Raw genomic sequence first — 12,049 nt, 5'->3', positions numbered from 1 at the left:
GTGAAGGGAATGTATAAGAGGAAAACAGTGAATCTCAGTTGCAGGGGAAGAACCCAGCATATTGAAGATATCAGTCCCATGGGATGAGCAGAGAGAACAGCAGCAGCAGTAAAGTGGAGTCATGCAGAACCTAGAGTGCTACAGAGGGAAGAGCTGGAGAAGTGACCCAATCTCTTTTGAGGAGTGCAGTTGATCATGGGTGGATCCCAAATACTGGAACAAGAAGCTATAATGTTGAAGTTACCTTTGAAACACTAATATTTTGAGATTCCAGAGCTGTGGGGTACCTGCTCAGGAAAACAGTATCAGATAGTGCAGTAACAGATAGGGATGTAGGTCTTTGGACAAAGTACTTTTTCGACTGTCATGCATGGCTTGTGCTTGAACAGGAGCGTCTTTCAATAATAAGAACCTCAGGCACAAAGATGAGTTTGTAAAGCCAAATCAATTCTGTTTCTGAGATTGCACAAAGTCACTTGAGCAAACATCCTATGACAAGCCCAACTTGTCAACAGCCAGTCAAGGTACAACTGCAGTGTTAAGCTACATATCGATAACTAATACACCCTACAGAGACAAAGTTAGCCTACCCATCATGGTTGTCAGATGATTTTAACCCCTTGGTTGGTTCCTGCAGATTATGCCAGTCATGCAGCTTTTAAAATATTAACCATGATGAAGTAGATATGGTTGTGTGTGAAGTTAACATGGGGTAAAGTTGAGATTGCTGTTTTGATTGCTAAATCTATTACATCGGGAAATAACTAAAACCCCAAAAGTGACTTTTTTTCTTTTTTAACTAAAAACACTTTATTTATCAGTATTTGTATATACATATATACTGAGATACTGCCCTTCTTAGAGCTCCTGGTAGCCCTGCTTCATATGGATTTTGTGAGGTTGGGTGCAGACCTGCCGCTGGTGATCCGCTCAGTGCTCGGGCCCAGACCAAATGTCCCAAAGGTGACTTTAATCTGAATCTTGATAGAGGAAGACACAGCTTTAATCCAGATGTTTGAGCTGAAAAGCTCCAGTTCTAATCTGATCCATGCTTTGTTCTGCAAGCCTATATAATGGCATGGAAGGAAAATGTTGCAGGAGGAGCTAAGGTGGAAGGAGTAAGGAGAAGAAGAGGAGAAGTAAAGAGAGAAAGAGGAAGAGGAATGGAAAGAGGAGGAGAAGAAAGAGGAGGAGCTATGAGTGAGACAGAGTATGAAAGAAAGGACATGGAGGCTGATGTTCACTTGTCTGTAGCAGTCACAGGTAGTTAGTATATCTAGGTTGGGTACTGGGTTACACCTCTGATTACAAGGGCATCTTGTTATTGATCATTACTAAATATATAAAACTTTGGATAATCTAATCATTAGAGTCTCATTTGTACTGAGCCCAGATGGTTGGTGGGATGATCTTGGCAATGCCCAGCCTTGCAGAGACAGAGTGGAAGATTGGCAGAGCCATCTCCCACGCTGGCATCTCATGGGTGGCAGGGCTGGTGTTTCTGGCTGCTGGTTTCTGGCTGGCCGTGCAACATGGCGGCTGAGCTGGCCAGAGACACTGCAGCTTAGCCAGTTGGCTTAACCAGTGGCTGCTGTTTTAAAATAATTACTACAACAGAAGGCGTTCGCTCTCTAGCTGCTTGCTCTCACCTTGATAGCAAGTCCATTCCTTCACTGATATTAGGGCCACCTTATGTGGATTTCCAGCTTATTCTAAACTTAAGCTGAGACATCAAGTCTTGTGGGCTGAGCAACTACTGGATCCTTGCACTTGGCCTTTATAGCTGGTTATTGTTGAATTAGCTAGACCATCAAAGCCTCTAAGTCATTCTAAATAATACCCTTTAAATAAAGAGATATTTATTCTATTAGTTTGGTATTCTATAGAACTCTGACTAATATACTAGACAAGCACTGAAAACTTTTAGAGGAGTTTGGGCCTCACAACCATCTCAGCTCAGATACAAATTCAAAATGGCCACCTTCCCTTAACCTTTTGTTCAGTTGATGCTTTGATGCTGGGCTGTTACAGCTATTGGGAAATAATGTTAATTGCAAAAGTGTAAAATATCACAATTGTAACACAAATAATACAATTATATGAGGACCTCAGATAGAGAGATTCAAGATTAAGTGAGGAATGGGAAACCAGATGTCTTAGCTTCTGTAGGCCAAGACATGGCACCCCTACTCACATGAAAATCAGGTGACAGGAGATTATTTTAATCCTTGATTTTACAGCACCAGTCTGGCAACCCATAAGGTTTCTTGTCCTACACATTGAGTCACTGATTCACTGCCAGTCTCAGAAATCAGATTCTTTCTAGAAATTTTCACAAGTAAAGTTCCTTCCAACATTGATAACCCAGATCTAGGAGGGTCTTCTCAACTGTATATGTCATCTGATGGTCCTAATATGCATTGTTATCTTAAATTCGAAGTGACAAATCTGTTGCAAACTGATGATCAGTGATCCTGTGGCTGGATCCTGAACTCACAGGAGTCTTCCATGGATGTGTGGCAGTGTAAGACAATTAGCCTGCCCACCTCATGTACCTGTCACTACAGGTTTGCAGAGTTTTCTTTTTGATTGGGAGTGATCCACATTACTTGGTTGGAAGGACAAAAGTCAAGTGTAGTGTGGGCAGGAAAGATGTATTCTCCATTAAGAAAATTTGTTAATTATTTGTTAATTATTTGTTTAAAAATTTGTTAATTTGTTAAAATTGATGCACATGACAGCTACAAACCTCTTTAACTCAAATTCTGGAGAATCTGATGTCTGCTTCTGGCCTCTGTGTGAATTGTATGCATGTGGTGCAAAGACATTCAGTAAGCTGAACAACCATGTATTATTAATATTTCTTTTAAAATAAATGTTATCAGTTTAACTGTTATGTTCCATATACGTGTTAATTGTTATCCACCTTGCCAGTGTAGTTTTTATCATGTGCACTGCTCCTCAGGGAACTCTGTTTTCTTGAATGCTTATTTAATTTAAAAACATATTGATAGGTATGATAATTTGTAGAGTTTTTGTTTAACGTGGGCAAAGATCTAGTCTGATTCACAAGTACTGTTCAATTACACTAAGTGCCCATGCTTATAACCCTGGCACCCAGGAGTTGGAGCAGAAAGAAAAACATTTAAGTGTATTTTAAGGCAGGACACAATGAGTTTGAGATCAGCCTGGATCACAGTTTATCAGTACTTGCATATAGTGAGAACAACACATAGGTCTTTCCCGGCATCAAATGGTAACAGTTATCAGACGACTTCTCTACGGTCCTCTTTTCCTCCTCCTCCTCCTCCTCCTCCTCCTCCTCCTCCTCCTCCTCCTCCTCCTCCTCCTCCTCCTCCTCCTCCTCTTCCTCCTCCTTCTCCTCTTCCTTCTTCTTCTTCTCTGGCCTAGACTTACATTAATATTGTATAATGATTGTAGTTTTAAAATATCCTAAACTTTGTGATTTTAGCATAAAATTTCTATACTTTTCCTGATGTGAACCAAATTGCTCCTTCTCTGTAAACTTCAACTTACAAAATTGAGAGAATATCCCATGCCAGTTTCAGTAGAAATTAGATAAATGCAGAATACAGTGAAGTTCCTCATGTTGTAGGAACTTTAATTTGTGTGTGTCTCTGTGTTTCTGTGTTGTGTGGGTGTCTGTGGTCATTCTCTCTGTGTGTATTTATTTGTGTGTGTGTGTCTGTGTGTGTCGAGCTGTGTCTGTGTGTCAGTGTGTGTTTGTGTCAGGGTTTGTGTGCTTGTGTGGGTGTGTGTGGTTATGTGTGTGTGTCTGTGTCTTGTGTGTGTGTTTGTTTCTGTGTGTGTCTGTCTGAGTGGGGTGTGTGTTTGTGTGCACTTGATGACACCTGTGCTGGGAAATTTTATAGTCTTTGTATACACAATTTGTTAGATCCAGGTATGTTAAAGGAATAGTTATGTCAAAGTCACAGAGGGTGATATGTACGACAGATTCCCTCATTCCTAAGCTTTCTCAATGGATCTGCATGTAATCCATAACTCACACAGCATATTAGTTCCAATCAGCATCTTATGTGTTTTTCAAGGGTCCATTTTATGTAATTCAGATCCTCCAGTTTGCACGGCCACCACAAATACCTGAGCTACCTTCCTTACCTCATTTGAAGAAGTGGTTGTATGTCAGTGTGTTTTACATCCCTGTGTTTAGCCTTTCCCATTCTTCAGGTTTCTCACAAGTTCTCCTGTCTTTCCGTGAATCCATCACTGGTGATGCTGTGACAAGATGAATATGAGTGGGCTGGCACTGCAGTCACCTTTGAGAGGATATTTGTACTTTCTGGTGTTTGTACAATGGATCCTTCTACGTTGTTAAACTCACCAAAGGGGTGATATAGAAAGAGCAGCAGTTACGGTGACTCAGAGAAGAGTCCTTTTAAGGGGACAAAATAAAACAAAAGAAATGACAAAGATTCTCAAAATAAGACAGTCATGGAAGGCAGCACACATGGAAGGATTCTGTTATATGAGTCGGGTGACATCCACAATACACAAAAGCCAGACTGTTAGGACCATCATAATTTCTATTCAGGATAGAGTTGTGAACATAATTAGGGCAGTATTACGCTTATTATAGGAAGAAAATAGGCAAGAGTACCACCTAAAAACCAAAGTTATGCTTTGTATTGGGTGGTAGAAGACTGATATGTTTGTCCTTCTTGTAAGGCTGTACTTTTCCCCGAGCCTTGAGCAGGCCTGAGAGACCTTGTTTACCACAACAGACCAAGTGATAGGATCTAGGTGGAGTTACCCACCTTAGCTTCACAGAACATAGAAGCAGAACTGCCCCTGGACTTGCCTTGAGATATCTCAGGCCATGACCAGGAATGGATTATGGATTATCCCACCCATCTTCAGCTGAAAAAGGAGGGGTTTTGGGTTGGGCCTCCCCCATTTAAATTGAGAGCTGAACATTAAAGCTTAGAGCCTTGATCACAGAACTTTGTCTTGGCTTCATCTCTTCTCATCCTCCGTCCCTTTTCATTCCCAGCCCCCTTTCAGGTGAACTTAGTTGATTCGTGGCCGCAGGCAGCTACATAAGGCCAGTAGTTTGGTGAAAAAATATTGAGGAATTTTGGACAACCCATTACAAGTTTATATTCAACCACTGATTCTCTTCTATTACAATCTAGTGTAATATATGAATAATTAAATTTTGAGGAAATATTCCTAGCATCATTATTAACATGGGTTATGTTTTATAAGGAGAAATGTACATTTATTATGAGTTGGACAATATTCCATAACCCTTCACAAAAGGATATAACTTGAGCCAGCTGTTTGCTTCACCAGAACCCTGCATGAAGATCAGGTACCTGCTGCTCCTACATCACATTTAAATCAGGGAGCAGGCATGGTTACTGTAGTGAAGGACACAGATTACACATTTGTTTAGCAAAATCAACTTCTGTTGACCTGTTAAGGTCTGTTGAAATTTCTTGTCTAGGTTATCACTTGATCTTCTGAGGAATCTCTGTATCTTCAAGCTTTTCTTTGTACTATTTCTCTCTTAGTGAACATTACTCAATATCCTTGCTTGGGCTGAGTCTGACTTCCCATAGAAGCTCTGAGGGAATCATCCCTGTATTCTGACTCTCTTCAATGTAGACTGGACACAGGATAGGATAAAACTTATATTACAGCCAGTTTGTCATAAATGTTGATCTGAAGACAGATACTTTATCCCATATGTATTTCCCCAATTTTTTATGATCTAAGTGCCTTAAATACCTCATTTATTCCTTCAGAACTTCCAACGGCTGTGTATGCTTTTTTTTCTTCTCATTTGGGGAATTTCCATTGTATTCTATACATAACTTTTTAATTGAAACCATTTGCATCTTTAGATCATCCTAATATTTTATAAATATTAATACCATAACATACAATAGGGTTAACAAAAAAATTCACAATTTATTGTGAGAATATTTATTCAGGGGTGGGGAATAAGCAATTTATATCCCCTCTTTCTAAGTTCTCAGTGGCACCTCATTTCAAAATTATCATAGTTCACCCTAGGATTATGGTGAAATAATTGGTTTTACATACAAAAAAATTGACAAAGTGTTTCTTCTGAGACTGTAGACATCCTGCAATCAGTCACATTAAAAATACTTTACTCAGTACATCTGGAGACAACATTATATTACCTAAATAGTTATTACTTTTCCAAGTTGTACAAATTCTGGCCAGCCAGGTCATTTTTTTGATAGAGGTTCAGTAACATTTAAAAAGACCTGCTGTAATTATTTTAATTCAACAAAGCTGAAGGTATGGAAATGGCTGTGGTTTAATTTAGAAGATAAGATAAGCCCTGTGCTGTATCTGTCTATCTTTGTATATTTATCTGATTTAAAGAGGTTTTACCAGATATAAATGTCTTTTAAATTATTAACATGTTTATGGCTGCATACAATTTAAAATATGTATTTATCATAGTTAAAAACATAGATGTGTTAGTCTTATTTGAGTGAGGAGAATATCTAATATTAATAACATCTTCTGGTCTAGGAGTAGTAAAATCTTTAAAACATGTTACCTCTTCCAAGGAAAGATTCAGACCCATATTATCAGTTTATATTTATTCTACCTGTGTAGATATAAGAATTAAATATATTTTTGTCCTTTCAAACCAATTTTTAAGTTTATTTTCATTAGGAACAAAATGAACTAGGATCAAGTTAACAAGCTTAATTTACTTGTGATTCATTTGCTATTAAGTACATAATGTGAATAACAAACCATGTCTCATGTGTATATTCTACATGTAATTAATAAAAAGTAAATATTTATAAGCCATGACTTTGTGTCTATTGCTTGTCTGGGATTTCTGTTTCAGAATTTTCATTTTAAAGTGAAAACTTCACTGAGAAATCTTTAGTAAGTATATTTTTAGGTTGGTGAGAAATTAAACCAGGCATGTCTAGAGCAGAAGAGTACTGAAGCACATTTTATCTCAGAAAAAAATTAACTGCAGAAATAACTAATGGTGAAACACAGAATAGGGTAACATAAATGTTCTTTTCTGGCTGCAAGCTCTGTGACTCTCAGAATCTTAATCTTTGGTTATCTGTGGGGTTCTGTGAATATCAAACTCTTTGATTCCTTTGTTAGTATGCTAGTTTTGGAGGCAAATGGCTGGAAAAACTTTTAGGTTCTTTTGAGAAGCCTTTCTCTAACTAAGAGAGAAGCTCTCAGAATAAGAATAAAACAGACCATTAAGATATAAAATGAATACCTTGTAGGCCTGATATTTCTTCTTTATGTAATAGGGATAATATTGATTCAGTGGGACCATCAAGAATAATGATGGCCACCTTAACCTTAACCCTGAGCCTAACCCTATCCTAACCCTCACCTCTGAATTTCCTAACCTCCTAAACTGAATTCTAAAAACAATTATACTAATCCTAACCATAAATGTATAATCCCCTAACCCTAAGTCAAATCCTGATTGCTGTGGTGCATATCTCTTAATTACAACTTTTGAAGTGAGAAACCCTTTATTAATCTTGTTCTTTTGAGATGTTCAGATAAACCTTTAACCTGGGCTACAGATTCTTTTGACAACCTACATACATAAAGGACATTGAACAGGGCAGGTTTTTTTTTTTTTTTTGTATTGGCCCTACTTCTTCTTACAAAACAAAGATGATTTGTTAGTTTATTTGCATTTTGAAACTGGTATTAGTAAGTACTTCTTCAAAATTCTGGTATTCGCTGAATATCAGCTGTAATATCCTGCAACATGAAGTCAAGCAGTCCTTGATTTTTCTAATTTACCTTGTCCAACAGCCTTTATTGGGACATTCTAGTACATAACCTTTCTCTATACAAAGATTCATTATCTCTATGATTTGAGCTATGTTTATCTATAGAACCTGTACTAATCCAACTCTGGTTTTTCTTCATATTGCCACAGATGAAGATGTTCTGGCTGACAGTAGTGCTCAACTGTGTTTCCCTTATGATTCTAGATTTTCTCCAGTGTTGATTGATCCTATCATCTGGTGAACCCGAGATATAGGTTCCCTGAGCCCAGTATGAAGCTTGATTTCTAAAACCCCACTTTATTATTAATGGTGTTAGCATTCTGTCTAAAGCTCTACCTCACAGTTACCTGGTGACAGCCAGGTATGTCCTCCCCACAGTTACCTCTCTTTAAAGAGAGATGGAATATGTTCTATGAGTGTGTGGGGAAGTGTGGAGGAAGGGGATGTCTCAGCAGGCTCGTACCTCCTGTTGAGATATTTCTCTCCCCCACCCCAAGGGACCATGCCTCATGCTGAGACAGCTCTTCCCCAGAAGCAACCCACCAGAAGACAGTATAGTATATAATATACTTTATTCAGGACATGGGGAGGAGAGTTAAGAGGGTAGTAGAGACAGAGAAAGGCAGAGAGAGGCAGAGAGTAGAGAAGGAGAGGCTGGGCATGAGCATGTGCAGAGAGAGGGGGAAGGGAAGACCTCAAGTGGACAAGAGAAAGGATACCAAATGGGCAAGATATTAGAAGATAGAGTAAGAGAAAGCAGCCACTTTTATAGTGGGTCAGGCCTACCAGGCTGTTGCCAGGTAACCATGGGGAGAAGCATACCTTTCTGTTGCCAAGTAACTTGGGTGGAGTTTACACAATGCTAAGAAATAACTAGGACGGCTGGGCAGTAGTGGCACACACCTTTAATCTCAGCACTTGGGAGGCAGAGGCAGGAAAATTTCTGAGTTCAAGGCCAGCCTGGTCTACAGAGTGAGTTCCAGGACCCATAGGGCTACACAGAGAAACCCTGTCTCGAAAAACCAAAAAAAAAAAAAAAGAAAGAAATAACCATGGTATCCTTCCACTTGTGGGTCAGATTGATACCTCCAATGCACCTTGAATACTGGGCTATGCAAGCTGTTCACCTTGATTACAGGAAGAAGAAGGCAAGTGCTGTGAGGAAAGCTTAGGTAAGGTCTGGAGTCAGGTCCTGGTAGGTGCAGGATCATTGCTGTCAGAGGGGAGGAGCAGGCAGCTGAACAGCCAGAGCTGGAATCCTGGGTTCTCCCCCAGTGCTGGGTGGGGTGAAATTCCTCTTTGAAGACAGAAACAAATGTTAATGGAGTGCAAACCCCTCCTGAGATCTGGAAAAGGTCTGACCCTGGTCTGGAAGCACACTTTAACCTTGAGGAGTGGTAAGACTCACTGGCCAATCAAGGCTTCCAGGCAGACCTGCCAATCAGACAAGGAGGCAGGTTCTTCCGGGTGCCATTTTGCAAGTTCTCTGTGCCTGTGCAGGCTTTAATGGTCATCTGTGCCCTGCTCTGAATTCTACTGTCAGGTGCAGTGTGGAGACCACAGGAGGCTCTGAAATCAAGTCATTGTGAGCACAGGGTCACTGCCCACAATGGGTAGGGTCAGGCGGCTGAGCAGTGGGAGCTGGGGTGCTGAGTCCTCTCTGGGGCTGCATGGGAAGTATCAGCCAGGTGTGACCACCTGTGAGGTCCCTGGTGATGCCCCTCACGTGTTAAATCAGGAGGTGACCTCTGAGTAACTTCACTGTTATGGCTGATTCTGAATCTGCCCAAAACATTTGGACCAGTTGCTTTCCTGTAGAAACACGGGTGGTTTCTCTGACTCTGCAGTACATTTGTCCAAATCCTTTTGTCTTTTATAGTATACATTAAGAAGACAGGTATAGCTGGGCAGTGATGAAACACCCCTTTAATCCCAGCATTGTGGAGGCACAGGCAGGCGGATTTCTGGGTTTGAGGCCAGCCTGGTCTACAGAGTGAGTTCCAGGACAGCCAGGGCTACACAGAGAAACCCTGTCTCGAAAACAAACAAACAGACAAAAAAAACAAAACCTGTTTTTAAGAAGACAGGCATAAATCTAAGAGATCTACTTTCATACATTACTTGTTTTTCTTTCGTTTAGTTTTTGTTAATTTTTTTCCGTTGCAGTTCTATATGTTGCTTTATTTTTTATGTTTAGTGTTTGATTATTATGAGGCAAAGGGACTTTTTCCCCTCCAATCTCTTAGGTGTTTTGGATGCTTCTTGTACATTAACATGCATGTTCTTTGGTTTAGGAAAATTTGCATTATTATCTCATTGAAAATATTTTCTAGATCTTTGGGCTGATATTCTTCTTCCTCTATTCCAATCATCTGTAGTTTTCCCTTCTCATATGTTGAAGAATTCCTAGTTGTTTAGGGTTAGGAAACTTTTAAAATCCACATTTACCCAATGTATTCATTTTGTTTTATTCATACTTAATATCTGAAACTCTCACTTCCTTTCTCGTTCTGTGGGTGTTGTCTGTAGTTGTCAGTGCACAGGCAATTTCAATGCTATGCTCTCAGGGACTTAGCAACTGCTTAAGTCATTCCCTGCCTCCATCACCTGCTGCTGTTGTCAGGTGTGCTTTATATACATGGTCCACCAGCTACACAGCTCTCTCTGTTTGTTCCTTGTCTCAGTTCATGTTTTCTCTCTATTCTCTTTGTTTACTTTCAGGGCTCTCTCTCTGCTCCCTGTCTGTCTGTCTGTCTGTCTGTCTGTCTGTCTGTCTGCAGATCCTCTTTTGTGCCTCATTGCCTTCCCCATATTCTCACTCATATCCCTGCTCCCAAACAACCTCTTTTTTACCATATCTGTTTCATGTTTTAATTTCTCAGGACCTGCTGTGATAGGATAGGTTGGCGCTTTTGGTGACCTATTTTTTTCTGACTGTTATTTATTATATTCTTATGCTGGTGTCTAGGCCTCCGAGTTTGAAGTGATTATTATCTCAGTACTGATTTCTGGATTTGTCTTGCTTGGGTGGGAGTTTTGTTCCTGGGTTGCTGTTTGATGTCTGGATTTACAGAGAAAGTTGCCTGAGTGTTGCCTCTTTTACTGATATGTTTGGTGGGTATCCTCAATAAAGATTGCTTGCTAATGTTGGGAGCAGGGAGAAGAGGTGGGCAGGAAGAGATGATCTTAGCATCCACAGGCAGACATAGTCAGGACAGATGTAAAGCTGCCTCTGGTGTTTAGTACAGTGCTAGGGGAAACTGTGATCATTGCATCTGGGATAACAGACAGTGTGGTAGATCTATAGAAAGCTTACCTGTGTTCTGGCAAGTAAAGCATGTGGTTGAACAGGAACTGTCTGCACAAGTGAGGCTGAGACACAGGGATGAGGCAGGAAAGGAAGGGCAGGTGGGGATTGTCTATCTTACCTATAAGAGGCATGCACAGGGGGAGAGGCAACTTCCACTGGTATTCTGTCTCAGAGTAAGTGCAACTGACATTAGGATTTGCAGTAACAGATAGTGAGGCAGGTCTTTGGACAAAGTACCTTTTCTACTGTCATGCATGGCTTGTGGTTGAACAGGGGCATCTTTCAATAATCAGGACCTCAGGCACAAAGGTGAGTTTGTAAAGCACAATCAATTCTGTTTCTGAGAGTGCACAAAGTCTACTTGAACAAACATCCTATGACAAGCCCACCTTGTCCACAGACAGTCAAGGTACAACTGCAGGGTTTAGCTACATATAGATAACTAACACACCTTACAGAGACAAAGTTAGTCTACACATCATGGTTGTCAGATGGTTTCACCCCCTTGATTGGTTCCTGCAGATTATGCCGGACATGTAGTTTTTAAAATATTAAGTTGCTGACCTTGTATTAATGTCTTAATCTTGCTGTAACTACAATAAATACCCAGCACCTCTAGACTCTCAGTTTTGATCTCATGTGAGGCTGACTGGTGAAAATCCTTATTACAGAGCTCATAATAAAGACCTCCATGTGATTGCATTGCAATAGGCTCCTTATTGGTCATTGTGGTCTCTGTGGCTTGGACATAACATCTTGGTGCATTGACGCAAGACCCTCAGGATTCCCAACTAAAGGATTGAAAGGCCAGTTGTTAAGATCCACCATTGTTTTTGTGTCAGTGGCTTGTCTGCCAGGGCTACACAGAGAAACCCTATCTCAAAACAAACAAACAAACAAAAAACCAAACAAAGAAAACAGGTGT

Source organism: Arvicanthis niloticus, chromosome Y (assembly GCF_011762505.2).
Source record: "Arvicanthis niloticus isolate mArvNil1 chromosome Y, mArvNil1.pat.X, whole genome shotgun sequence".
Lineage (NCBI taxonomy): Eukaryota > Metazoa > Chordata > Mammalia > Rodentia > Muridae > Arvicanthis > Arvicanthis niloticus.
This window is presented reverse-complemented; position numbering follows the sequence as displayed.